Genomic DNA, 12,089 nt, shown 5'->3' on the forward strand with positions numbered 1-12,089 from the left:
CATAAATGAATAAAAATGTAAGAGTACACATGCCTTAAAAATCTTTATTTAGACACAGAACTCGAAATTCATTTCAGGCTATAACGTGATGGCTTTATCATCTGTGCAACCCTGTGGAAGCGCCACAGTCTAGGTTTAGATCACAGGAATAAATTGTTCTGACGCAACTATTAATCGTGTTCGCATACATGCTGTTTTACTGAATGAAAAAAATAAAAAATATCAGTTGTTACCTGTGCCCTGGACTACTCGATGCCTGACCCTACCTGCCCTTGGGGTTTGGAGGTGAGGTGACACAGAATCAACAACACAGACGGTGGGAGCAGCTGAGAAAGCTTGTCTGAAAGCTGCTGCAAGCTCCTCTAATACCCTCCCCCCACGCCCCACGGGTTCCAAGAAAGCGTCCCTCTGCAGAGGTGACAGCCGTTTCTCCTACATTCAGTCTAGAGACTCAGTGTGATGAACCAAGATGCTTTCATGGTTCTGCCTATTACTCGAGAACTGGAACTCAAGTTTGGTGAGCAGCTCAGGGTAGGAGATCTCACCGGCCCTGACAACCTCCTAAATTTGGGACAACACTGGGTTGATACACCAAGGTTTCAGCTGTCACCTCTGCCTGCCTGGCCCTGGTCTACTCTAGTCTGGCTTCAGCTCCAAGTGTATCTGAGATGGCCACAGAACAGCAGGCAATGGCCTTCTGTCACACTGAAAGTCCATGGAGGGAAGAGAAAAGTCCTCGTTTCTTTACCTGTCTTCCAAGTCCTTAATTCCTCGGATGAACGTTTGCTTCCAAATGTGGTTACTTCTCCTTCCACCCTCCCATCTCCAACTCCAGTCTTTTCTGGTGAGTCTCTAGGGCATTTATTGCCACTCTTGGAAGGGCATTTGGGCCACATTTTTGTTTTGTTTTTGTTTTTAGGGACTATTATTATTTTTTTGTGGCTAGACCTTTAGCCAAAGAAGTCTTTCCCTATTACGCAAATAACACATTATTTTTCAAGAACTTTGCTCAGAGCATCCCAGCCACACACCATGTGGAACCTTTGTGGATTAAAATCGTAAATACACTCATCTGGGGAGAGGAAAGAAAACGTGAATGTTATTTTATTCAAAAACCCAAATCATTAAAAAAATGTAGGAAACACACACACACACACACACACACACACACACACACACACACACACCTTCCTAAGGTACACTTCACTGTGGAAAGATAAACATCATAAAATGGGTCTGTTTTCGGCAGTCTGGAAACAAACTCACATCCTCAGGATTTGGGGAGCTGGCCCAAGCATCATCAGAATTAAGATGAGTCTTGACTTTGGAGGATCACGTAGTCCTACCTTGCCCTGTCAAATGGTCTTTTCACCCTGTAGATGCTAAAGGCTGGAAACTTGATTCTAATGAACAGCCCAACAGGGACTTTTGGGCTGGAGAGATGGCACAGTGGTTAAGAGCACTAGCTGCTCTTCCGGGAGGTCTAGGTTTGGATTTCAGCATCCACAGGGTACAACGCCCTGTATCTCTAGTTCCAGAGGATCTGACGCCCCCTTCTGGTCTCTTCAGGCATTGCATACTAGTGGCACACATACGTGTGCAAGCACAACAGTCCTAACATAAAACACAATCTTTAAACAGTCAAAAGCCAGTGGCTTCACTAACATGCAGGCGGATAATTTCAACTTTGCAACGTTAGACCCAAACCACACTAACTTGAGTTTTCATTGCCTTTCATGGAACTGGTGTCACAAACAGGGTGACGAATTTTCATCACTTGAAATCGTGACTCCGTCACACGGTGTTTTGAGTTCCGGGCCGGAAGCAGTATGGCTCTCCCTTGGTATTAGGGTGGATGTTCTAGAGCATAGCTATAACAAGGCAACGGTGTGCTGTTCCGGGTAGGGGAGACCTCAGCAGAGGAAGGAGCACCCCACCCAGTGGCATCTTCACAGGGTCCCCCGAAAGAGAATGGTTTTAACCTCATTGAGAGATACCTGGGTCAACAGATATCAGCAGCAAATACACACCTGCCCTCACGTCGCCACAGGCCAGAAGTTCTCTCTCAAATGCAGGAAACTGACAAAATAGAATCGCCACTCAACCTAGAGAAAACGGGCAGGTTTTGTTGTTTTTCTTTTCTTTTTAAAAAAGGTGTTGGGTTGGGGATTTAGCTCAGTGGTAGAGCGCTTGCCTAGGAAGCGCAAGGCCCTGGGTTCGGTCCCCAGCTCCAAAAAAAAGAACCAAAAAAAAAAAAAAAGGTGTTGGCGTCTGTGTTTTCCTCAATTGCTGAAAAGTTCATTAGACAAAAGTTGAATATCTACAATTCTCTATATCTAATATTCTCTATATTAATTTTGTGACTGATGAATTCAGCCAACTTAAGTATCTGCCTCTATTTTCCCTCCCCCGTCAGCCATAAATCCTAAGACCTGCATGTGACGATGAGCTTTGGCTTCCCCTGATGGTGTTGGCTGGGGCTGCAGGAGCTCATGTCTCCAGTTTTATTGTGTTGGGAAGACAGACAACTCTTTCAAGTCGCTGATGGAGATATTGGCCATGGCCCAGCTCTCTTGGGCAATGATATGAGGATTGCTTACTCTAAGGTACTGCTTTCCCCTAGCTGGCACTTCCTTCAAGGCATTGTATCCATTCTCTTAGAAGTCTATGAAGAAAGTAGCAATATTCTTCTTCTCCTCCTCCTTGGTTAATGGGAGGGCGGGAGTGGGGGAGGGGAGCGTGCTTGCTGAGTTCCAAAACATGAAAGAAAATAAGTGAATGACTAGATATGTCCACATTGGTTCTACCGTCCCTCCCTCCTCCTTTCACATGAGTCTGTGAAACCAATAAAACTAAATTATGCAACTAAAAGGAGAGAGAGACCTACAAAATGCATGCCCGCATCAATATTATACTTACATACCATTCACGGCACCGGATACCGGTGAGTCCTAAAGGTCTGGCATGCAAAAGGCAACTACAATTTGGGGAACAATAGCGGCTGGGACAATAAACCAGCATTCCGGCGTCTTAACAGAAACTATTTCTCACAGAAGAGGCCAAAGATGTGCTTATCTGAAGAAGGCATTCTCTCTGCAGTCACAGAGGAGTCAGACATCTCTCTTGGGGCTTGGCCTTTCTACATCTTTAGAGTCATTTCCAGTCCTCCTGGGTAGTTGAGCAGGCAAAGCCACTTCCCAGAAACTCCACTTCCGTTCATTCTCCAGGGCGAAGACTTGTCATATGACCATGGTGAGGATGGAAGCAGGCCTAGAAACACAGAGTGAGCCAGGCAGCTGCGCCCCACAGTATAGAAAGAGAAATGGAACGGAGCTGACAGCCACACCAGAACTCATCCCTCCCTCCCACCCCGCCCCCATGGCTTTCTCTCCCTCCCTCCCTCCCTCCCTCCCTCTCTCCCTCCCTCCCTCCTTCCCTCCTTCCCTCCCTCCCTCTCCTCTCATAATGGAAACCAATAAGAAAAACCGAAAGACATACAGAGATACGCTGGAAAAAGGAACATAGATTCGTCCAGAGGTGGGGATAACTTGAGATCCAACCCGGTTCTCCAGTAAGAAAGCATGATGCAGTGTGTACCAGCTCTCTCTTTCAAATTCCCTACCAACGGTGTAACCTGCCGTATTTTCTTTCTCTCCTTCTTTTCCTTGAACAGCTCATAAAAGTTAAGTCTAAAACAAATGTGCGTCTTGTGGGAGCAGGTTTGGGTGCCCTTCAAGACTCTCAACTTGCAAAGCTCCTTTTAATGGGTGTCTTCTTACTGTCAGAAATGAGCCACTACCTTGAAGTCAGGTTTGTCAGTGCCCCCCTCCCCAACCCCGGATTGCCTCTGTTTTTCTTACAGCTCCAGTGAGCACAGTTTCTTTCTTCTTGACGTGGTGGGGAGAGGACGAAAGGGGAACTTCCTTAATTCAATAGTGAAACTTCCCAGTTGTGAAGCACTTTGAAATACAAACTAATTACTAAGCCCAGCTCTCTTCTGAAGCAGGGAGGAATGCTCTGTCTTCTCCACAGCCGAGAAGGCTGCAGTTAAAGTAGGTTGCCCCAGGCTGTGCACCTTCTCTGAGAACTTGGAGGCAGCAGCCCTACACTCTCTCAGGACAACACGCTGCTTCTCTGGGGAGTAATCAGCGTTCGTTTCCGGGTTGGAGCTAACAGTGACTTCCTCAGACAGTCTACAGGGCCCCAGGCACCAGCTAGGCAATTAGTAATGTTCTCGTCGCCAGAGAGTAAAGGAAAACCGAGTCACTGCATAGCCCCCCTCTCTCACACAAATACTTTGGGAGACTGAAAAATACCTTAACAATAATCACGGGCAGTGAACTAAACTGGGAAAGCATTCTGCCCATATCCTTGTGCTGTTAGGATCTTAATGCCACAATTACTGTTCTGCCACAGAAGTAACAAGCAGCACTGTTCCCAATGGTAGCCATTAGTGAGTCTTTGGCTAAGGCTCTACCTTTGACTTGGCTCAACAATGTCAAGCACTATAGGCAGATAACAGGGCAGCTGTTTCAGTGAAAAGCAAATGAGAAAGAAAGAAAGAAAAAAAACACACCAGTAGCAGCTCCAAAAGCACAACCACCCACAGTGGCATTTCGTGCACCTCAACTCGAGCGTCTCTTCTGAGATGAAACAATGGTTTGGAAGGACTCCATAGCTTTATAATCACAAGCTGACCCCGGTGCTGACAGAATCTGTAGCTATCCCACGGAGCCCAAAACACGTGTGACATCCCATAGCTAAAATATTTACTTTTTTCAAGACTGTATCGTCGTTTGGTTATGAGCTGTTAGAAGCTGTGGTTGTAAATGCTGTTGGCTGTCAAGAATAAGAGAAATCCCTAAGATAGGGCATTGGGTCTCCTTCCTCCTTCTTGGAACACATGCTGTTTATACTAGTAATGGATTTATAGGCATGATGAAATCTGACCAGGACATTCTGGGCTCATTTTATTTGGGAGCACAGAAAGGCTTTATGTGTAGGTCACCATGTTTAACATGAATGTCAGTGGCTCCGTGTGGCTACTGAGCACTCCCAGGGCACCAGTGCAAACCGGGATGTGCTCTACCTATAAAATAAGTGTCATGTACCGAAGAGTTCATAGGAAACAAAGTTTCAAAGTACTCCACAACTACATTTACTACGTGCTGAAACCACAGTATTTCAGAAAGATTGGGTTTAATACACTATCTTATTAAAATGTATTTTCATTTGTTCCTTGTATGTAAACATTCCGAATTGTATATATGAATCGTACGTTCCCACAGGAATGTGTTGCTGTGAAATACTTACCTGAATGTTACCTGAACATGAACCTGCATCACCAATCAGACCCAGAGTGGACCCACCAATCAGACCCAGAGTGGACCCACAGACCCACAGAAACCTCTGCTGTTAGCAGCAGCTCCCTTTAGAATGAACAGAAAGGCAATGTTCAAACCAAAGGAGTCTTCCTGGCTTTTAAATCTGCATCTATTGTTCCACATTTTAGTATCAACAAAATATATTAAGGAAATATTTTTTCTCCTCCTCCCTCTGTATCTCTGGAGTACTGCTCTTTGAGCATCCAATCGCCAAACTCCATCCCCAGCCGGGAAGACCTCTTTCTCACCTTCCTCCTTGACTGACTCCCCCTTGTACTTCAGCTCCCCACCACTTCTCTCACTGCCACCTCAGTCCAGCCCCTTCTCATGCTTGGCGCTGAGCTGGCCCAATGCTATTGGCTGTGTGCTGTTACAGCCAGGTTATATGCTCCCGTTAACTCAGCTCCTTACCCCATTTTCTGCCAAGTGTCTGTGGCCGGGAATTTTGCCCTTCGTTATCTATTTCCCTCATCTATCACAGTGCCAGGAACATTCCCATCATTTGTTGAATGATTATTTAACTGAAAACAGAATCATTGGAAATAATTCTTTAATTGATACTGCTTTTTTTTTTTTTTTGGTACTTTCAATAAACATGGTTGGAGCTGGAGAGGTGGCTTGATGATTAACTGCTCATACTGCTCTGGCAGAGGAACAGAATTCAGTTCCCAGCATCTACATCTAGCATGGGGTGACTTCCTGGAACTCAGCTCCAGGGAGTCCAACGCCCTTTTCTGGCCTTGGAAGGCACTGCATTCCTGAGCAGAACCCTCTCTTATGACACACATAATTGAAAAAAATAGTTGAAGTTTGATTGACAAATTAGGGAAGATATGCTGATTGACTTCATAACGGCATTTTGGGGACAGTTCTTCTGCATCAAAAACATCACCTTGAGGCTGCAGAGAGGGCCCAGCAGTCAAGGGTGCTCTTGCTCTGGCCGAGGACCCTAGTTTGATTCCCAGCTCCGAGGGACCTGGTGCTTTCCTCTAGCCCTTTGGGCACCCACGCTCATGCACACATGCACAGACATACACAAAACTGAAAATAAAAATAAATCTTCTAAAATAGCTTGTAGAAGTTTTTAAACATGTCCTTTTCTAGGTTGTCTATGCCCTGGTGGATTGTGACACCCCTGCACATATAGGCAGCACTATTTGGCCTCAATGTGTCACAAACAGCAACAAAACCATGATGTGAAGTTAGGGGGATGTAAGTCGGGACTTGGAAGGAGAAAATGTGCATGGATATGATCAATATACATTGTATACATCTATGGAATGTTCAAAGAATCACTTTCCGATTTATTTCATTTTTTGGAGCACCCCATTTTATTAACTATTATTTTTAATAACTCAGGGTGCTGTGACAGTAGTATCGATGACTACAGAATGCTACATGAAGACTATAAAGTGTAAATAGCAAAGTAATAGCTGACGGACTCCTTTACATCTGTACAGCACAGGTCAACAGTTCGTGGTGGAGAGATGTACGTTTGCATACGTTGGGGATGAGATGGCTCCTACAGAAAGATTAATGCTGTGTTTAGGGTATTACACAACTTATTGTCTAAACCCAGCCATGCTGAGAGATGCTGGGAGTGCCATGGTCTTCACATTCACAAAATGTGTAAGGCAAACTGTTGTGAACAAACCAGGACATCTGGTCACCCCTAGTTATATTCAATGAGGATCATTTCCCTGGCAAGAGAGCTATAGTGCAGAAAGGATGGATGGATGGATGGATGGATGGATGGTTGGATGGATGGACAAACAGACCGACAGATGGATAGATGGATGGACAGATGGAGGGGAAGCAAAGAACTTTACTCATAACAGAAGTCACAGGAATTGGGACCAACAGTCTAAGAGCTTGTCTTTTGTGATGGCCACTTCCTAGGGATTAGATGGCCTCCAGCACCTTCTCTGCTGGTGAACCACACATGGCGTGAGCCTTGTATGTAAAGTTCTATCACCTGTCTGTTCGCTCTCCCATCCAGAAATCAGCTCACATGGCTCACCTCCTCTCTTGTGGGTAGGATTCCTTCCTGGACCAATGTTTAATGAGCCAACACCTTCCTCCTGCACTCTGAGCTTTCCATCACAGACGCTGGAAGGAGACACTAGGAAGCTACAGCTCATTAAAGACACGTGCCTGCCTGTCATGGTTCTCGGTTGTTCCTACTTGCCTTGGAGAAAACCTAATAGCTTTGTTCTCTTGATCAGTGCTTCCAATTAAAACCTGTGCATATATTATTATCTTCACCCGAGAGAGGGAGAAAGTGTAACTCTGGGTCCTGAAGAGATTTATCCCAGAGGGTGAGTCGTGATGGATCTAGTCAAGATAGCCCGTATGTAGTACTGCCCACTGTACCACCCTGCTTTATAGAAACCCCTCACAGAAAAGGCATTGCCTGGATGCCTCTTACCACAGAGGCTTGAATTATCCCAGAGTAATAAACGTGTGGCTGTCACAAGGTCTTCTACCTTGTGCCATTCCTTTGGTTTGTTCCTTGGGTCGGTGTGATCCTACGTAGCTAATAAGCGCGCGCGCACACACACACACACACACACACACACACACACACACACACACACAAATATCTAGCGGACTTCTGTGCTGCTGGCTCTCCACGATGCCGTCCAGCATTATTTAAGATTTCATTCAAAACCTCCTTTAGGGTGACTTCTGTGCACCTGCAGCGCCCGTTCAAGAAGATCAACAAATGGCTGAAGACAGATTTCTCAGCTAGAGGAAAGAATTATTACCTTACCATCAGTCTAATGAAAACAGAGGTGAAATACCCACCTGCACTAGATAAACAGCACGCTGAGCCATCCATCACACTCAGCCGCTCCGAGCCCAGTGCCCTAACCAACGCCACCTGACTCCTGCGCCTGCGCAGACAAGCCCACCGCATCAGAAAGCTAGGCTGTCCAAAGACCCATGCAGGAATCCTTTCAGCTATTCCCTTTCCCGGTGTGAATTCCCCTTTCTGTCAGACAGCAGCGCCTTTACAGGTTTATTCTCTGCTAAACTGTGGTTGTCATCCAGGGCTCTGCTTCTTTGAAATGGCCCTCTCAGCATTTTCTAAGGTGACTTTCTCAGGATCCCCTATTTAGTAATTAGCACATACCTTCGCCCAATAGAAACCCCTCCCTATTCACTCTGGGCACAGAGTTCAAGGTGCCCAAAACTTAGCCTCTGCCAGAGCATGACAAATACAGAGGCAATGGAGTCTGCATTGGAGGAATTAGAGAAAAGATTGAAGGAGCTGAAGGGGCTTGTAACCCCATAAGAACAACAATACCAACCAACCGGAGCTCCCAGGGACTAAACCACTACCCAAAGACTATACATGGACTGACCCATGGCTCCAACTGCATATGTAGCAGAGGATGGCCTTGGGTACCATTTGGAGGAGAAGCACTTGGTTCTGCCAAGGCTGGACCCCCCAGTATAGGGGAACGTCAGGGCAGGGAGGCAGACAGGGGTGGGTCGTTGGGGAGGGGGAACACCCTCACAGAAGAAGGGGTGGGGGATGGGATAGGGGGGTTATGGATGGGAAACTGGGAAAGGGGATAACTTTACACGCACATCATTCATTTTACCCTTACAATATCATGAGAGGTAGGGAAGGCACTAATGAGGTCACATGAAAGAAAGGAAGCTACAACCTAGGTGAGGTCACTCAGAGTCCTAGGAGACAGCAAAAGCAAGACTTTTTTTGTTTGTTTGGTTTTTGTTTGTGTTTTGTTTTTGTTTTCAGATGTATGGTTAAACTTCAAGCTACAAACCGAAGCTCAGTTTCCTGCCCTGTACCAGACTTCTCTGACCTGTTTCCAGAGGTCGTTTTTTCTAAAAACCAAATCTTTAATAGTGTCTTTGCAACCAAGTCCCACGGAAGTCCTCCACCCAACTCCAGTTCTTTGTCTCCTCTAGAAGTCAGTGCTGATAGTCACATAGACTCTTGATAGCTCGTAACGAGTACATTTATTTAGAGGTGGTAGCTGGGTGTGGCTACTCTCAACCTCAGAGCCTGAGGAAAGGCTAGAGTTTGGTTTCTATCTCTAGATCTAGCCTTGTTTCATTAGAGCTCCCAAGTAGACAGAACCCTGAGCTTTACTGTTTCCAAAACTCTAGGTGACGGTTCTGTTGCTGACAATTTAAGAAGCAGATGCAAGCAGGAGTGGAGAGTTCCTAACACTCACCAAACACAAAATTCAGTGGGGACAGAATCTGGTTTTAATAGTCACAGTCACTTCTAGTTTATGGGTGAAATCCAAGTATAAGACCCGCCCACTTACCTGCTCTCCTATTTTATTTGCCTGTAGTTAACTGTAGTCCAAAATGTTCAGTGGGAGGTTGCAGACATAAGCATCGTATTGGGCTTCAGTCCTGTGCCCTTACAAACAATGAGACGAAACATTGTGTCGGTCCTCACCTGCCAGGACAGGCATCATCTCTGGGCAAACCGCCTACTGGTTAGACTTGGTAACTATGTAGGTTATCAAACTGCCTGTCTCAGTACAAGGGCGCTGTGTTTAATCCTTATTTCACATCTCATGGTCCCCAAACCCAAGAGTGATAGGGATGGCGAGGCTGATATGCCAAGAGAAGCCAACAGGTGCCACATATAAGTGAAGACATGACTGTCCTTGGCTTAAGGAGAGAAAATATCAAGCATCAGAGTTGCTAAGATCTACAGGAAGAATGGAGTGTCCATCCGTGAAATTGTGAGAGAAAGGAAAATGTATGCTAATTTTGTTTCTGCTTGTCAAATGCCTTGTTCCAGTCACAGAGAAGAGTGTGTATTGTTAAGATAGAAAGAGCATTAAAATGTGCATGTACAAACAGGAAAAAATAGTTTACTCATAAAGTTCAGCATGATCCTCTGTGCCAAGCATCTATTGGGGGTCTCGGAATTATCTGCCTCCAGCTATTCCATATGGCCATCCAGACCCTGTGGGGTCTTGTTCCTTCAATGGCTTGTATCAGAAAATTCATTTTGCCTTGTGACATTTCAATGATGAATATCACCAAGCCAAACTTAAATATTGGCCTTCTCATTTTCCAAGTATATTTACTGGAAGGTAAAGGGAAGCTGTAACAGTTTTAAAATATAAATTCAACACTTTGAAAACAGTTTGCTTATTCAGACTGCTATTTTCTTTAGTAACACCCAAGCCAGAGAGCTACTTTTAGTATTCTCAACTCAGTATCTTGCACAACCGTGTGGTATTGTATAGAAGTGTGACAAGTCATCCAATCTCTTACATTGGTTCTGATCACACACACACACACACACACACACACACACACATACATAATGACCTTTTTTGACAACACAAACTCCAAATTAAGAAATATAATTCTTTCTAAAAATCATTTTATTTCTAAGTGTGTGTGTGTGTGTGTGTGTGTGTGTGTGTGTGTGTGTGTGTGTGTATGTACAAGGGCAGGTGCTTACAGAGGTCAAAAGAGAGCATCAGATTTGTTGGAGTTACAGGTGGTGCAATCTGTGCCATAAAGGTGCTAGGACCCCAACTGGAGTCCTGTGCATGAGCCTAGCCAATAAGAAACTTCTTAGGCTCTGGGGAGTCGAATTCTTAAAGGAGGGACTACACAGGCATTTTCTCTGGTTTTGCAAGATAAGAAAATGCCGTGAGTTTTTCTATCTCTCACATGATAAAGAAAAGAAATTCATGCATATTTTATTAGCAATGGCCTACTAGAGGATGGGTTTAAAATCTTTAGTGCATTATGAATTGTGCTATTTCTGTGAAATAAAGTTACAACTGAAAGAAAACTGAATATTACGCATATTTGTGTAAAGCTCATGACATGGCAAGGTGCTAAGTACTTACCTTGTTTAATACAGCAGTCCCATAGGGACTTAGTAGCCACAGTGTACAGGTGAAGATCTCAGGGCCAAGTGTCTTTCAAGCTATTCAGAAATGGTCACACTTTAGTTAATTTACAAGAAACCAATAATGAAGGGGATATGTTGGCTGTTTATAGTCGGACAAGTAGACTGTCCCTCTCCCTTCCTTTCACTTATGGTCTGTGTGCCACTTTTCATGACTGTGACAGAATGCCTTTGAGAGAGCAACTTGAAGGAAGAGAGGGTTTGCTTTGGCTTATGGTTTCATTGGTCCAGTCCTTGGTCGCCTACAAATGTGCACAGCAAGGCAGAGCATCAGGGAACAGGGGCAGAGGCAAAGAGCCTACCTCACAGTGGAAACAGAGATGAGGGTTGAGGCTACTGGGCATAAGGTGTACTCATAATAACCAAGCCTCCCCAGAGATCTACTTCCTCCAAAAGACTCAAATCCCCTTCCCCACAATCTCCAAATAATAATGCTACCAAAGTATGAAATAGATCAACCCATTGATTAGGCCAGACCCCTCACAATACAGCCACGGTCCTACTTCTGAACAATACACTGGGAACCAAGCCTTCAACACATATGAGTTTCTGTGCATATGTGCAGGGTGAGGCCATTGGAGATGTGCATCATTATTATTTGCCACTGGAAAGATAGACTTTCAGCAGGCACTGGTCTTGCAAAACATCTGACAACACCTTCTTGATAGCATATTATCTAAGAAGCTTCTGCAGAAGTTTCCCAAGGAACAATAGTAGTATCAGGATACAGTTCGTGAAGCCCATGGTAAGGTCGGGTCACATTCCAAATAACCCAA

General features: G+C 45.0%; 1 long non-coding RNA gene across 1 annotated transcript; it reads right to left on the minus strand.

The window, feature by feature from the left end:
* Positions 1-1,077: 1,077 nt before the first annotated feature.
* LOC134486384 (uncharacterized) lies at positions 1,078-4,131 on the minus strand. The gene is made up of 2 exons (XR_010065230.1): positions 3,499-4,131; positions 1,078-3,270 (listed from the first exon to the last, which is right to left on the minus strand). It is a non-coding gene; the product is annotated as an uncharacterized LOC134486384 (long non-coding RNA).
* Between the last annotated feature and the right edge of the window lie 7,958 nt (positions 4,132-12,089).

This window comes from Rattus norvegicus, chromosome 3 (assembly GCF_036323735.1).
Source record: "Rattus norvegicus strain BN/NHsdMcwi chromosome 3, GRCr8, whole genome shotgun sequence".
Taxonomy (NCBI): Eukaryota; Metazoa; Chordata; class Mammalia; order Rodentia; family Muridae; genus Rattus; species Rattus norvegicus.